This window comes from Mus musculus, chromosome 11 (genome assembly GCF_000001635.26).
Source record: "Mus musculus strain C57BL/6J chromosome 11, GRCm38.p6 C57BL/6J".
NCBI lineage: Eukaryota > Metazoa > Chordata > Mammalia > Rodentia > Muridae > Mus > Mus musculus.
Window position 1 is genome coordinate 12312907 of NC_000077.6, and position 12555 is coordinate 12325461.

The following is a 12555-nucleotide window of genomic DNA, read 5'->3' on the forward strand; positions in this document are numbered from 1 at the left end:
TCTCTCCTAAGTCTGCCCTTCCCACACAGAAGGGTTCTCAGCTGACTTCCCTTCAGGGTGCAGAGTGGAACAGGAGGAAAAGGCTCTGAGCCCCTCTTGGAGTATATGAAGCACACTATCTGTTTGGTGCTGACTTAGCCATGTCTGATGTCTGAAGCCACCTGGTTGCAGTTGGGAGCATAGCTGCTTGGGAAAAAGCGTCACATGCTTTTCCTGCTCAGGCATGTAACCTTCAGTCATCAGCTTACTCTGTACTCTGGGGTGCAGTGGAGTCTGCCCCAGATGCAGTAGCCTAGTGGGGTTCTGGGTCTGTCTGATGCCTGTCATGTCCCTAGGAGTAAATACTTACTTGCCCCCACTTTGTCGGGCATTTATCATAGCACCTCCTGAAAACCATCATTATTTAAAATTATTTATTTAAAAATAATTTTTAAAAAATTATTCAGTCACATGGGGATTCAAAAGGAGAGACTTTAATTTGCTTTATAAGCCATAGTTTCCTGTTTACTAAAGTATAGTTGATAAGAAAGTATTGCATATATTTGAGGAGCTGAAGGTGATGGTTTGCTATATGTATATATTATAATACAATCATAAGCTACTTACTACATCTATACTCTCACATGCTGATGTATATATTATAATACAATCATCATAAGCTACTTACTACATCTATACTCTCACATGCTGATGTATATATTATAATACAATCATAAGCTACTTATTACATCTATACTCTCACATGCTGATGTATATATTATAATACAATCATAAGCTACTTACTACATCTATACTCTCACATGCTGATGTATATATTATAATACAATCATAAGCTACTTACTACATCTATACTCTCACATGCTGATGTATATATTATAATACAATCATAAGCTACTTACTACATCTATACTCTCACATGCTGATGTATATATTATAATACAATCATAAGCTACTTACTACATCTATACTCTCACATGCTGTTACTTTTATGTTCATAATCATTCTTCGCCCTCCCTCCATCCCCTTATCCTGTATGTAAACTTTAAGCATTTTCTTAAGCTACTGTTACTCAGTTGGACAAATGAGGCATCAAGAACTAAGGCCTTTAGTTGAATTTGAAGTTTGTCTTGATTATTACAATCTACTGTTCCTTATAAGACTCTCAAATTTCTCTCCCCAACATTTATCTTTTCCTTTCCTCTTCAGAATTTATTAAGTCCATTTATTTTAGTTTCTTGAGTAAAGATGTAAAATTCAGAGTGAAGACAACAGAGTCCAAATTTATGTATCCCAATTTAAAAATCATTTGCAACATTAAGATGGAGGGATAGGAAGCCCTGGTTCTTGTTCCACAGAAGCAGTGACTTAACATCCACCCGTGGCTCACAAAGCTTTAATGAGAATGGTTGTGATCAGCCAGGGAGTCACAGCACCCAGACCACTCAAGCAAGAGCAGCCACATGAACCTGAGTAAGCAAGTCGATTCATTTTAAGTACCACATCCCTTCCCCCAAAGTCAGCACAGCTCAGATCTCCCTTGGGAGGAAGGAGAAGGAATCATAAGGACACTTTCCAGATTTTAAGAAGGGTTGCCTAGGCAGGAACTGGATCGGTCCAGAGTGACAGGAGAGCTCCTAGGGAGCTGATGTCTTTTGGATGTGGGCAGATGGCAGGAATTGAAGAAAGAAGAATTTAAACGCTGGTTGATCCAGAGCTCAGAGACCTGGCATTGCCACGAAGGAAGGCACGGCACAATCAGAAGTAAGTACCAGCTCAAGATTATTTGGGGGGGGGGGGTTTACAAGAGTGGTAAGGGAATGGGATGCTTTAGATTTCTATATAGGCTTGCATGATTGAGTGGTTTTGGTCACATTTGACTGGTAGTGCAGAGTAGAACAGTTCTGATACCTGGGGAGTTACCCAGACCAAGGGAGACCAGTTGTAATGTCAGAGACCTGCAGTACCACAGACCAACAGCAGAGGGAGGAAAAAATTATATACTACTTGAAAAAAAGAAAATCATAAATATCTGTCTGGGAACAATCACATGAGGCCAGAGAAGATACAAACACAGGCAAAGTTTGAGCTGTTCCCAAGATCTGCAGATGGACTTACTACCCTGTTGCATCCATAAAATGCTAAACTCTATGGTCTGGGAGGATGCATGAGTTTTGTTGTTCTGTTCTGGTTGTTTTGTTTTGCTTTGCTTTCTTTTTAAAATGTAGAGTTTACAATAACAAATAAAAGTCCAGAAAACTGTGTCGTGAGAGAAGCAGCAAGTTAAATCTCTAGACAAATAATCCTAAAGAAATGGAGAGTGGTGGCCTGAAAATATTAAAAGCAATTTTCTTGGTAGCGTTTCATGACTTATAAGAGGCCAGACAGACAGATGAACGAGTAAGCAACATGAGGAACACTATGTGAGCAACTTTAAGATGAACACAAAGACAAAAGCCAAAGAAGAGAGGACATGCTGGGTCTGTAGAACACAGCAAAGCTGGGAAGTCCTTAAGGGTTTACCCAGCAAATCTAATCACAGAGAACAAAGGTTCTGCAAACATAAAGGTATGCTACTAGAAATGATTGAGGCAGAGGACTTTCTAAGAAAGAAGGAAGGTGAGTGCTCTATGAGACGACATGGCAGGGAGTGATGTACGCATCACAAAACTCCCAGAAAAAAAAAGAGGGGGAAAGGGTAGATAGTGGCTTATCTGGAGAAATAACAATCAAAATCTCACTATGTAAAACTTCAGGTAGATCAAAGGATTCCAACAGAAATGAACTCAAAGTAAAGCAGATGAAAGACACCCTGTAAGGTAATCATCCAAAGACAAAGCTAGAGAGAATCAGTGCAGAGTATCAAGAAGGGACTGCTAAATGCTGCACATGAGCAGACCATGAGATGAGAGCTTCTTCCCAGAAGACCCTTTGTAGAGCAGAAGTGGTGGATGGTTATGTAGGAAGGTGTGCGGAAAAAACACAGTGGCAGCCAAGAATCCACTGACAAAACCATCTGCTAAAAATAGAGATCTAAAACAATAACTGCCCAGACGAAGGTCACAGAGCTCTCTGTATAGTTTGTTCAAACAGTTTCATAATTTCAGGTATTACTTCGAGGTCTTTAAATCCACCTTGAGCTAAGCTTGTGCATGGGCTGAGATAAAGGTCCAATGTTATTCTACCACACATGAAAGTCCAGTTTCTTGAGAGCAATTTAGTGAAGAAACTCTTCCTCACTGGGCTCACTTGGTGCCTTTGCTGAAAGTCAGGTGACTGTAAACCAGTGAGTGTATCTCTGACCTTTCTGTCCCATCTCATTCACTAGTCTATTTTGATGTTATCTCTCTGTTGCTGCTTTGATTATAATAGTTTTATAACATACTACACTGTACTTTGAAATCATGGAGTGTGCTGTCTTCCACTGTTTATTTCTCTCTCCCCCAACCCCATGGGGTTTCGTTTACTAGGGCTCTTTTTGTAGTTCTTTGTGGATTGTTTCTTCTGTCTCTGTGAAAAACAACATTGAAGTTTTGATTGTATTGAATCTGCAGAGTTCTCTGGGCGTTATACACATAAATAACACTAATACTTTTAATATCTAAACCATGAATATACTCTTGTTTACTTGAGTCTTATTCAGATTTTATTGCCAATGTTTTGATTTTTGCTCTCCTTGGTTAAGGTTACAAAAACAAGAGGAAACAAATATGAGCAGACCAAACTAAAGGACATTTGTATAGCAGAGAAAGACAGAAAAACACACACACAGGGAGAGAGAGAGAGAGAGAGAGAGAGAGAGAGAGAGAGAGAGAGAGAGAGAGAGAGAGAGAGAGAGAGAGGAAGAGAGAGAGAAGAATAAGAGATCAGAAATGCAGGAATGAGTTGGGAGAAATGCTTGAAACTATAGACTCAATCCAATACAGGGACAAAATATAAACTATATAAGAAACACTAACAACTACACATTAATCTCAGTTAAACAATGGCCAAAGGGTCTGAACACAGAGCCAAAAGAAACCAGGCATAGTGACTCATAGCTGTAACCTGAGTGTTCAGCAGTGTAAACCCCTACCCTAAACAAACAAAACCAGTTCTTGTTTTATATATCAACAGAATATTAAAATGGCTCAACAAGTCAAATGATCAAATTATCAAGGAAATAACAGTTAAAACCACCATACTGATTACAATAATGATTATTTTGAAAGATGATAAAATAACTTGGGAAGGATATGGAAAAGAGAAATATTGTTATCACTGGAAGGAATGAGCATGCACAGCCTTCTATTGAACAAAGCACAGGGTCCTCCATGAAGGAGCTAGAGAAAGTACCTAAGGAGCTGAAGGGGTTTGCAGCCCCGTAGGAGGAACAACAATATGAACTAACAAGTACCCCTAGAGTTCCAAACAAAGAAAGCACATGGTGAGACTCATGGTTTTAGCTGCATATGTAGCAGAGAATGGCCTAGTCGGTCATCAAGGGGAGGAGAGGCAATTGGTCCTATGAAGGCTCTATGCCCCATAAAGGGGAATGCCAGGGCTAGGAAGCAGGAGTGGGTGGGTTAGGGAGCAGGGGGAGGGGGAGAGGGGATACAGGATTTTCTGAGGCGAAACTAGGAAAGGGGACAACATTTGAAATGTAAATAAAGAAAACAATGAGCATGAAGGCTCATCGAATAGGAACACATGATCCAGCCCTTCCCGCTCAGGGCACCTATGCAGAGGATGGACACATGTGAGCTGGAGGGATATTTGCTCTCTTGTGTTACTCACAAAAGCCAAAATACACAGGCAGTCTACGTGCCTGTCAGAGGAAGAACACAGACTATACATACTATGGGAGAGAGAAAGAGGACACTTAAATCAAAAGATACCATATTTTAGATAAACTGAAAGAACAAATTGTCATGCTGCCTGATGGTAACCATGGTTTCTAACACTGTAATGTGTATGAATTTCAAATTACTTAAGAGAACAGATGATTAATACTTTTCATCCACAAAAAGAAAAAGCCAAAGGGCTGAGGTAGAAGATATGCCTAGCTTAACTTTTTCTAAATTGTTTCAAGAATCACACTGTACCCATAAAGACACACAATTGTTATTTATTAAAAAATAAATAAATATTTAAACCAGCAGTTTTCAACCTGTAGTTCCTGACCCTTTCCTCCCAAGTGTCATTTGGTCATGGTTTTATCCAAACAATAGAAATCTTGACACTAAACAACTAGAAGGGTGTCTTTTTCAGAGGAGATGTATATGTTAAGGGGAGGAGAATAGGGAATTGTAGTTAGAATGGGATTGGAAGGCTGAAGAAGAAATGGATGGGCGACTATAGAAGTGGGACAGGGGAGGGTAGCACCAGGGAAGCCTTGTAAGCCTACAACCTTACAATCCAATGAAAATGGATAATTGGAAGGATAGTGAAATTCATGTGATCAAAAACAAAGTGTAAAACTGGGAATAAAATAATCAAGAAGGGAGGGGGAGGGATGGGGTTTGGGGAAGAGGAGAAAATAGTAGGTTAACCAAAATTACAGATACAGGAAAAAAAATGCTTTATGTAAAATCACTAGTAAGCTGATTTCAAAATATAACTGAAAAGGGGTGGGGAGCACAGATGGAATTACCCTGCCCAGGTGGATAATATCTCTCACAACGGATTTAGATTAGTTAATAAAAATCAGTGCAAGGCATGGAGTACCTACCTAGGAGTTACTGGTCAGTGAGATCCCAGAGGTCTCCAAGACAATAAAGGTGCATGCACACACACACACACACACACACACACACACACACACACACACATTCTATTGCTGAAGACACCACACACTGTGGCTAAAGAAAGTGAAAAATCAATCTCAAACTGATCTCAAAATATACGTGCTTTCATAGCACTGGAAGGTGCCATGCAGATTGCAGGGGGAATGGAGGTATCAATGGTCTTAGCCAATACTGACCTACCAGACAAGATGTGTCCACTGGCGCAGATCGTGGTGTGACTGTTATTGGCTAATGAACCACATTCTTATTGGATTTGAGGCCTGTCCCAGAAGAGACAATGCCTGGGTCTGTAATTCTGATAAGAAAAAGTCCACAGCTGGAGAAGTCACAGGCCCTAGCACAAAAACTGCTACTGTTATTTTGCTAAATGGCCATGTTGTCAAATTGTCATGGAAATATTTATGTTTATACTTATAGACTTGGGCTGCTCTCTCCCTAAACCTTGGTCAGAGAAGCTTTTTTCCTGCAATGGTCTTAGGACTTAGTCAAAGGACTAAGGAGAGATGACTGAGTGCTCAGCTCTGAATGTAGTGTATTTCTCAACCTACTCCTTCTCCGAATCACCACCAAGGCATAGGGAAAATCCAGGAAGAAGGGGCAGAAGGAACATAAGAACTGAAAGATGGGGAGCAGTGCTAGGAAATGCCAACTTCTGACTCAACAAGTCTATCATACCCAGGAGCTCACACCAGCCATGGCCTGGTTCACAAGTTCTGCCCATGATGACATCATCAGCCAGACTAACATTTGGGAACTGATAGTGGAGTACTCTCTAGGTCTCACTCCTCTCTGAGATGTACTTGGCAGTTGACAGCTGTGGGAGGAGGAAGAATTCTTCTTCTCTATTTTTTTCTTTAAATGTATGGCCGCTGGTTGGTTTCCCATGCTCCAGCGGATGGCCCCATGCCCATGAACATATGGTCCGCACTAATGGGACTTAGCAGGTTATCAGCAAAACAAAACATGAAATTGGGAGCAGGCCATATAAGGGAGAATTTATGGGGAGTTGGAGGCTGGAAATAAGAAAATAAATGACAGTGTTCCACTGTATATATGAATAAAATTCTCAAGAACAGGAATACTAATATAAAATGATACAATAATTATGAAACATATCTGAGAGCTCCTCAAGTAATTAAAATAGACTTAGCATATAAGCTGTGCCTTTAACTTTGTACATGCATTAAAATGTACAAATAGAATTAAAGTAAGATTTCAAATAAATATGTGTATATCCATTATACAAATAGCTGCTCCAAATAGCCAAGATTCATGGACAACCTAAATTTCTGAAGTTGATTGTATGTATTATGAAAAGTGCATTCAGCCTTATGGAACAAAGAAACTATAAAGCATGTTACAATATAGATAAACGTTTGGAAAAATCACATTAAATGGAATGTGCCAGTCATAAAAACATAATGCATAAATCCATTTACACGGGACATCTAACAGCTAAAACTCTAAATCACAAAAAGTAGAACAATGGCTGCTGGGGTATAGGGGATTGCTGATCCAAGGTAGAAAAATTTGAGATCAGTATAGGGTGTATATACCTCAAATTTCTACACAGTTACAAAGACTTATTCTTTTTTTCTAATTTTATGTGGATGCATCTGCTTGTTTGTATGTACACCATGTTCATGAAGGTGCCTGGGGAAGCCAGAAGAGGGTGTTGGATCTCCTGGGACTTGAAAGAGAGGCAACTGATGTGGGTGCCTGAAATAGACTATGGGTCTGGTGAGTCTCACGGCTGCATACTTAAGAGTGATGAAGATTAGACATTGTTCTTTTGTTTTATAACATTAATAACATAAAGAACCCTTATTAGATGATTGCCTCATACTGAGTTTATAAAAGGCCACCAGCATATTTTCAAATAACTGAACAGCAAACCTTGCAATGTTTTGGGAAATATCAACTACAGTATGGTATTCTAAATTCTAAGGCACTTCTAACTTCTAGGTCTGCATAGCATTGGTGGTATGGTGAGCCAAGCACTCTGGAGCTGCAGTTTCCTTGTACTCAACTACTGAGGAATTCTTGGGTAATTGTTTGGCCTCTGGCAGTAATTCTATTTTCCACTGAAGTTGTTGCTGCTAACATTGAAAGCCTTTTAACCAGAATACTTCTGCTAGGCTTAAGATAATCCACTCATTAATTGTGATTATTCAACACTGTGGGTTTGCCTACCTATATAATTTTCTAGCCACTATACCCTAATATGTAAATTCTTTTCTTAGCTTTTGAGATCGGAGTCTCTCTGTAGCTTAGGCTAGAACTCCGTATATGTGAATCCATTGTTGTCCTCCGGCATCAACTTCCAGAGTACTAGGAGGATATAGATGAAGAACCATGTCTTGCTTCTCAACGACTTCGTCCAACACAGTGAGACGTTGCTCATGCTGTTATTTTACTCATGCTGTTATATTTACTTTATCTTCTTCTAATCAGGAAGAAGCTGCTGAGTCATTGCTCTGTGACTGAATCTATATACAAGAGATCCAATGATACACAGACTCTCCAACCTCAACATGTTCAAAGAGAGTGGAGGAAAGGTAATTCTATAATGTTTATACAGTCTTCTAGTCTGGAGATACTGCCTTAACTGTGGCTTGAGGGCCATATTTGGGGTATAGATTTTTTCCCTATAATTCATACTGGCAAACAGAAGGTCTCTATGCTCCCAGTGATGTCTGCATGGTGGCATGTTCTAGAATTCTGCTGCACATCCACAATAAGCTAGAGTTAATTAGGAGAGGGGGGCAAGAAAACAACTCAGGCATACCTAATTTGGAAAAGCAATTTCACCTACTGAAAGATGGTTTCTGCTCCCTCCTAATTTCAGATTTGGAGAAGCATTAAAGTCCAGAGGCTCTGCCAAAGCTGCCTCATGCCACCACTGAAATGCTTCTGCAGAGCCAATCATACCCACTCAGCTAGCACTTGTGGAACAGCAGGTGCCATCCAGTCACAGGCCACTTGTACTAAGCTAATTAAGGCACCGTGTTCACAAAGGGTTTGGCAAGGTCTAAGGCTCTCCAATAAGAAAGATAAGTCCCAGTGGGCAAAATAGTTCTCCTGAGGTTTTTAGAGATTTAACCTGCTTAAAGACTTTTAGTAGAAAGGTTTATAGAGTTCAAGAAAACATGAACAATGACAGCCACAAACATCTATTAGACATTTATTGAAGTTGTCAAGTGTTTCTCATAGAACCACCTCAGGACCCTTTCTGAAGAGATAGTTACTCTAATTTAAAAATATTTAACACGATTTTGTGTATAAGGGGGTATAAGACATGTAGAGGCACGTGTGTGCCTTGGAACACCTGTGAAGATGAAAGGACAACTATAGTAGAGTTGTTTTTCTTTATACGTTTAAGTAAGTTCTGCGGCACAAATTCAGGTAATCAGGCTTGGGCCACAAGTATTTTGCCTGCTGAGCCATCTCACCAGCCTATCTCCTTAATTTATAGAAAGGGAAACTGAGGCTTATAGAAGATAACTTGACTTTTATTCTACAGCTAAGTAGTGGGCACACTGTTGTTATTCTGTCTCTAAAGGGCACAAAACAGAATCTCTCTGGCTGTTCTTTATGTTGGCCTCCTGACCAGGACTGAATGACTCAGGGGTGAGGGTAAGTAGCTGCAGCTTGAATGGAAATCTGTCATCCAATGCTGTGGCAAGTGACTACAAGCTACTAGATTTCTTAATGTTCCATGTGACTGGCTACTATATAAACCAGTTTGTGCTTGAATTTTCTGGCTTAGAGACACTTAAAAATCTCTTTAGGGTACTCTTTAAGAATGCACAACACAAACTGCGGCTCTAATTGTCTGTGGAGCATGCTCCTTTCCTCTCTGGAACCAGGAACTGCACCTTGCTATACACTGAATACTTTGCATCTTTCCTACTGGCTCATATATTGAAAACCTAAGCTCCAATGTGATGGTATTAGACTGGAGTGAGATGGGGACTTTAGGGGTGATTAGGTCATGGTGTTGGACTGAATCAGAGCCCTTTATAAAGTTCCAGATCCCAAAATGGTCCCTAGATAATGTGCCAGCTAAGGACATAGCAAGAAGACAGATGTCAGATAAAACTAGAAGGGGTCCCTCATCAGATTCTATCTCCGCAGCCCTTGTAGCTCAGGTTTTCTAGCTTTCACAATTACGAGGAAATAATGTCTATAGTCTAAGTGCATTTGATATCACAGTTTAGAGAGCACTGGGCTGCCTTGGGCCTATTTGGTTACTTAGTTTCTTTATCTCATTGTGTCAATTATATGTAGTATCAAACTCAAGGTCAGAAAGCATTTCAGGAGAGTAGATGTTAATTAAAAGATTATACATATGAATTCTCACTATGAGACATCTAGCTTCATGCTTCTCACCTTGAGTCCCCCCCACCCCTATACTTTGCTAGGGCATGGCATGCTATAGAAACTTTATGCAAAGTAATTAAAAGCATATATGTTGTCTTCTGTGAGACTTTGTAGCTTTCATCTCTACACAGGTATCCTGGTGGTTTGAATGAGAATGGCACATATATAATAGAATATGAATAATTAGCATTATTATTGTGTGTATAGAAGAGCACTTTGTTCAAATGCTTACAAGATGACTATTATATATAATGTCCTTTAAATATTCTTCTACTCCTAAGATTATATCCACAAATAATTTGAGCCAGAGCAGCTAAGGAAAGCCTGATAGGAGATGAGTGCTTGGCATGAAGGTAAGCCAGACTGCCCGGATTAGAGGTCTGTATATACTGACCAAACAACATTGAATAAGCTGTATACAAAAAAATCCTCTTTTAAAATTAGGACAGAAACAGTGCCTACCTCCCCTGGTGCCTGTGAGGACCAGATGAGAGTACAGGAACACAGAGAACAGAGACCTCTTGGGGAAGATGGTACAGATTTCTTAATCTCAATCTTGGCTCTTCAATATCCAAGAGCAGCCAGCCTGGTGGGAACTGGGACATCCGGAGGCACCACAGCATCAGATCTGCCATGCCTTAAGTCAGGATTCCCCTGGGAACACAGGGTTCTCAAAGGCCAGTATTTTCCTCTATTTTGGTTACCTGAGCATAAACACATTGATAAAACTATTCTATAGGAAAATAAGGTTTATCCCACTGTTTTCTGTACTGGTTTCCATTTCCTGTAAAGAGAACCTTCTTTGATGACGGGTGATGGCTATATTTATCTGTAGGTATAAGGATAAAAGTTAGAATTTAGAGAAGAAATTATACTGGTCTAGCAAAATGGCAACAGTGGATTCTCTTAATCCACAGCCTCACTAGCTCTGGAAAGTTAACTAGGGTTCTATTACCAGACATAATTTCGTTCCTGTTGAGTGGGTCCTAAGTCCAACTAGATAGCTGTTGGTTACCATAAATATGGGACCACCCACAGACACACACAGACACAGACACACACACACACACACACACACACATGCATGCACGCAGGCACACAGCATCTAGGTGCTTTTTGTCTCTCCTCCCTCCTTCTCTTTTAGTATTGTCCCTCCCCAAGTCAGAGTCTTGCTCTCCCACCCCATTTTTCCATTTCCCAGTCCATAAGCCCCAATGGATACATCTACACTACAGCTACTGCATCCACAGTTAGGGAAACATCACAGAAGAGGGGCAAAAGTCTGCTGCAAAACAGTCTCCTAGCAACAGTTATGTAAAGAAGAACAGAACAAGTTCAGTATCAATAGACATGCTAACTTAGAAGGGAAGATATTTCTCTAGGTTCTCTAGGCAAGAACTACAAGCAACTAATGACTGCTAGGGAGGAGAATTAGTCTTTCTCAGGGATGAGTCCCTAGTTTGTTATCAAATACAAAGTAGTCACACACACCAGTCTCAAAAGTTTGTATTTAGCTAGAGAAAGTCCCCAAGGAGCTAAAGGGGTCTGCAACCCTATAGGTGGAAAAACAATATGAACTAACCAGTACCTCCCAGAGCTCGTGTGTCTCTAACTGCATATGTATCAGAAGATGGCCTAGTTGGCCATCATTGGAAAGATAGGCCCATTGGTCTTGCAAACTTTATATGCCTCAGTACAGGGGAATGCCAGGGTCAAGAAGTAGGAGTTGGGGGGGAGTGGGGGGGAGGGTATGGGGGGACTTTTGGGATAGCATTGGAAATGTAAATGAAGAAAATACCTAATAAAAATGAAAAAAAGGTTGTATTTATATATTTGTGCATATTCATATATAATTACATGTAATAATTTAAAAAGAGTGAGCCTTTCATTTGAGAGTGAGAACGGAAAGACATGGAACGAGTTTGGAGGGAGGGGACTCTGAAGGGACTGGAAGGAAGCTGTAAGGAAAAAGTGACATCATTATATTTTAATTAAAGTGTATTTAAAAAGAGAGAAAATCGCTCTAAAAGACAAACAAGGTTGGAACCAGTCTGCCTGGGCTGTGACCTACTTTTATGTGTCTTGGTTTCCTCATTTTAAGTGGGATCATGATAGCACTCACCCCACAGAGCTAATGTAAGAATTATTAATGAGCATTCACAAAGGTCCCTGGCTGCAGAGGCTGTTAGAAAAAAATGCTATATATGTGCATGAAATAAATGGGAAGCCAGCTAAATGTCACGAAAGAAACACAGTGTCTGAACCAGACATGCAGGCCCTGTACTTTATAGGTAAGAAAGGAGGGGCTGGAAGATAGAGCAAGGCCACATTATCCACCTTGACAAAGAAAGAATAATAGACCCAGCTACTGTTTACTGAACTCCTAACA

The 12555-nt window shown here is 40.1% G+C and overlaps 1 protein-coding gene and 1 long non-coding RNA gene across 17 annotated transcripts in view; one reads left to right on the plus strand and one right to left on the minus strand.

The window, feature by feature from the left end:
- Cobl (cordon-bleu WH2 repeat) overlaps nt 1–12555 on the minus strand; it is a 228347-nt gene that overhangs the window by 76231 nt on the left and 139561 nt on the right. The window lies entirely within an intron of this gene.
- Nucleotides 734–12555, plus strand: part of Gm12002 — a 51471-nt gene continuing 39649 nt past the window's right edge. The window contains exons 1-5 of one of the 4 annotated variants that reach the window (XR_872247.2): nt 734–1761; nt 7433–7523; nt 7749–7830; nt 8238–8341; nt 9346–9419. This is a non-coding gene — a long non-coding RNA (predicted gene 12002). The remainder of the gene's footprint in view (nt 1762–7432; nt 7524–7748; nt 7831–8237; nt 8342–9345; nt 9420–12555) is intronic. The other 3 variants (XR_105439.6, XR_872246.3, XR_872248.3) reach the window with 3 other exon arrangements.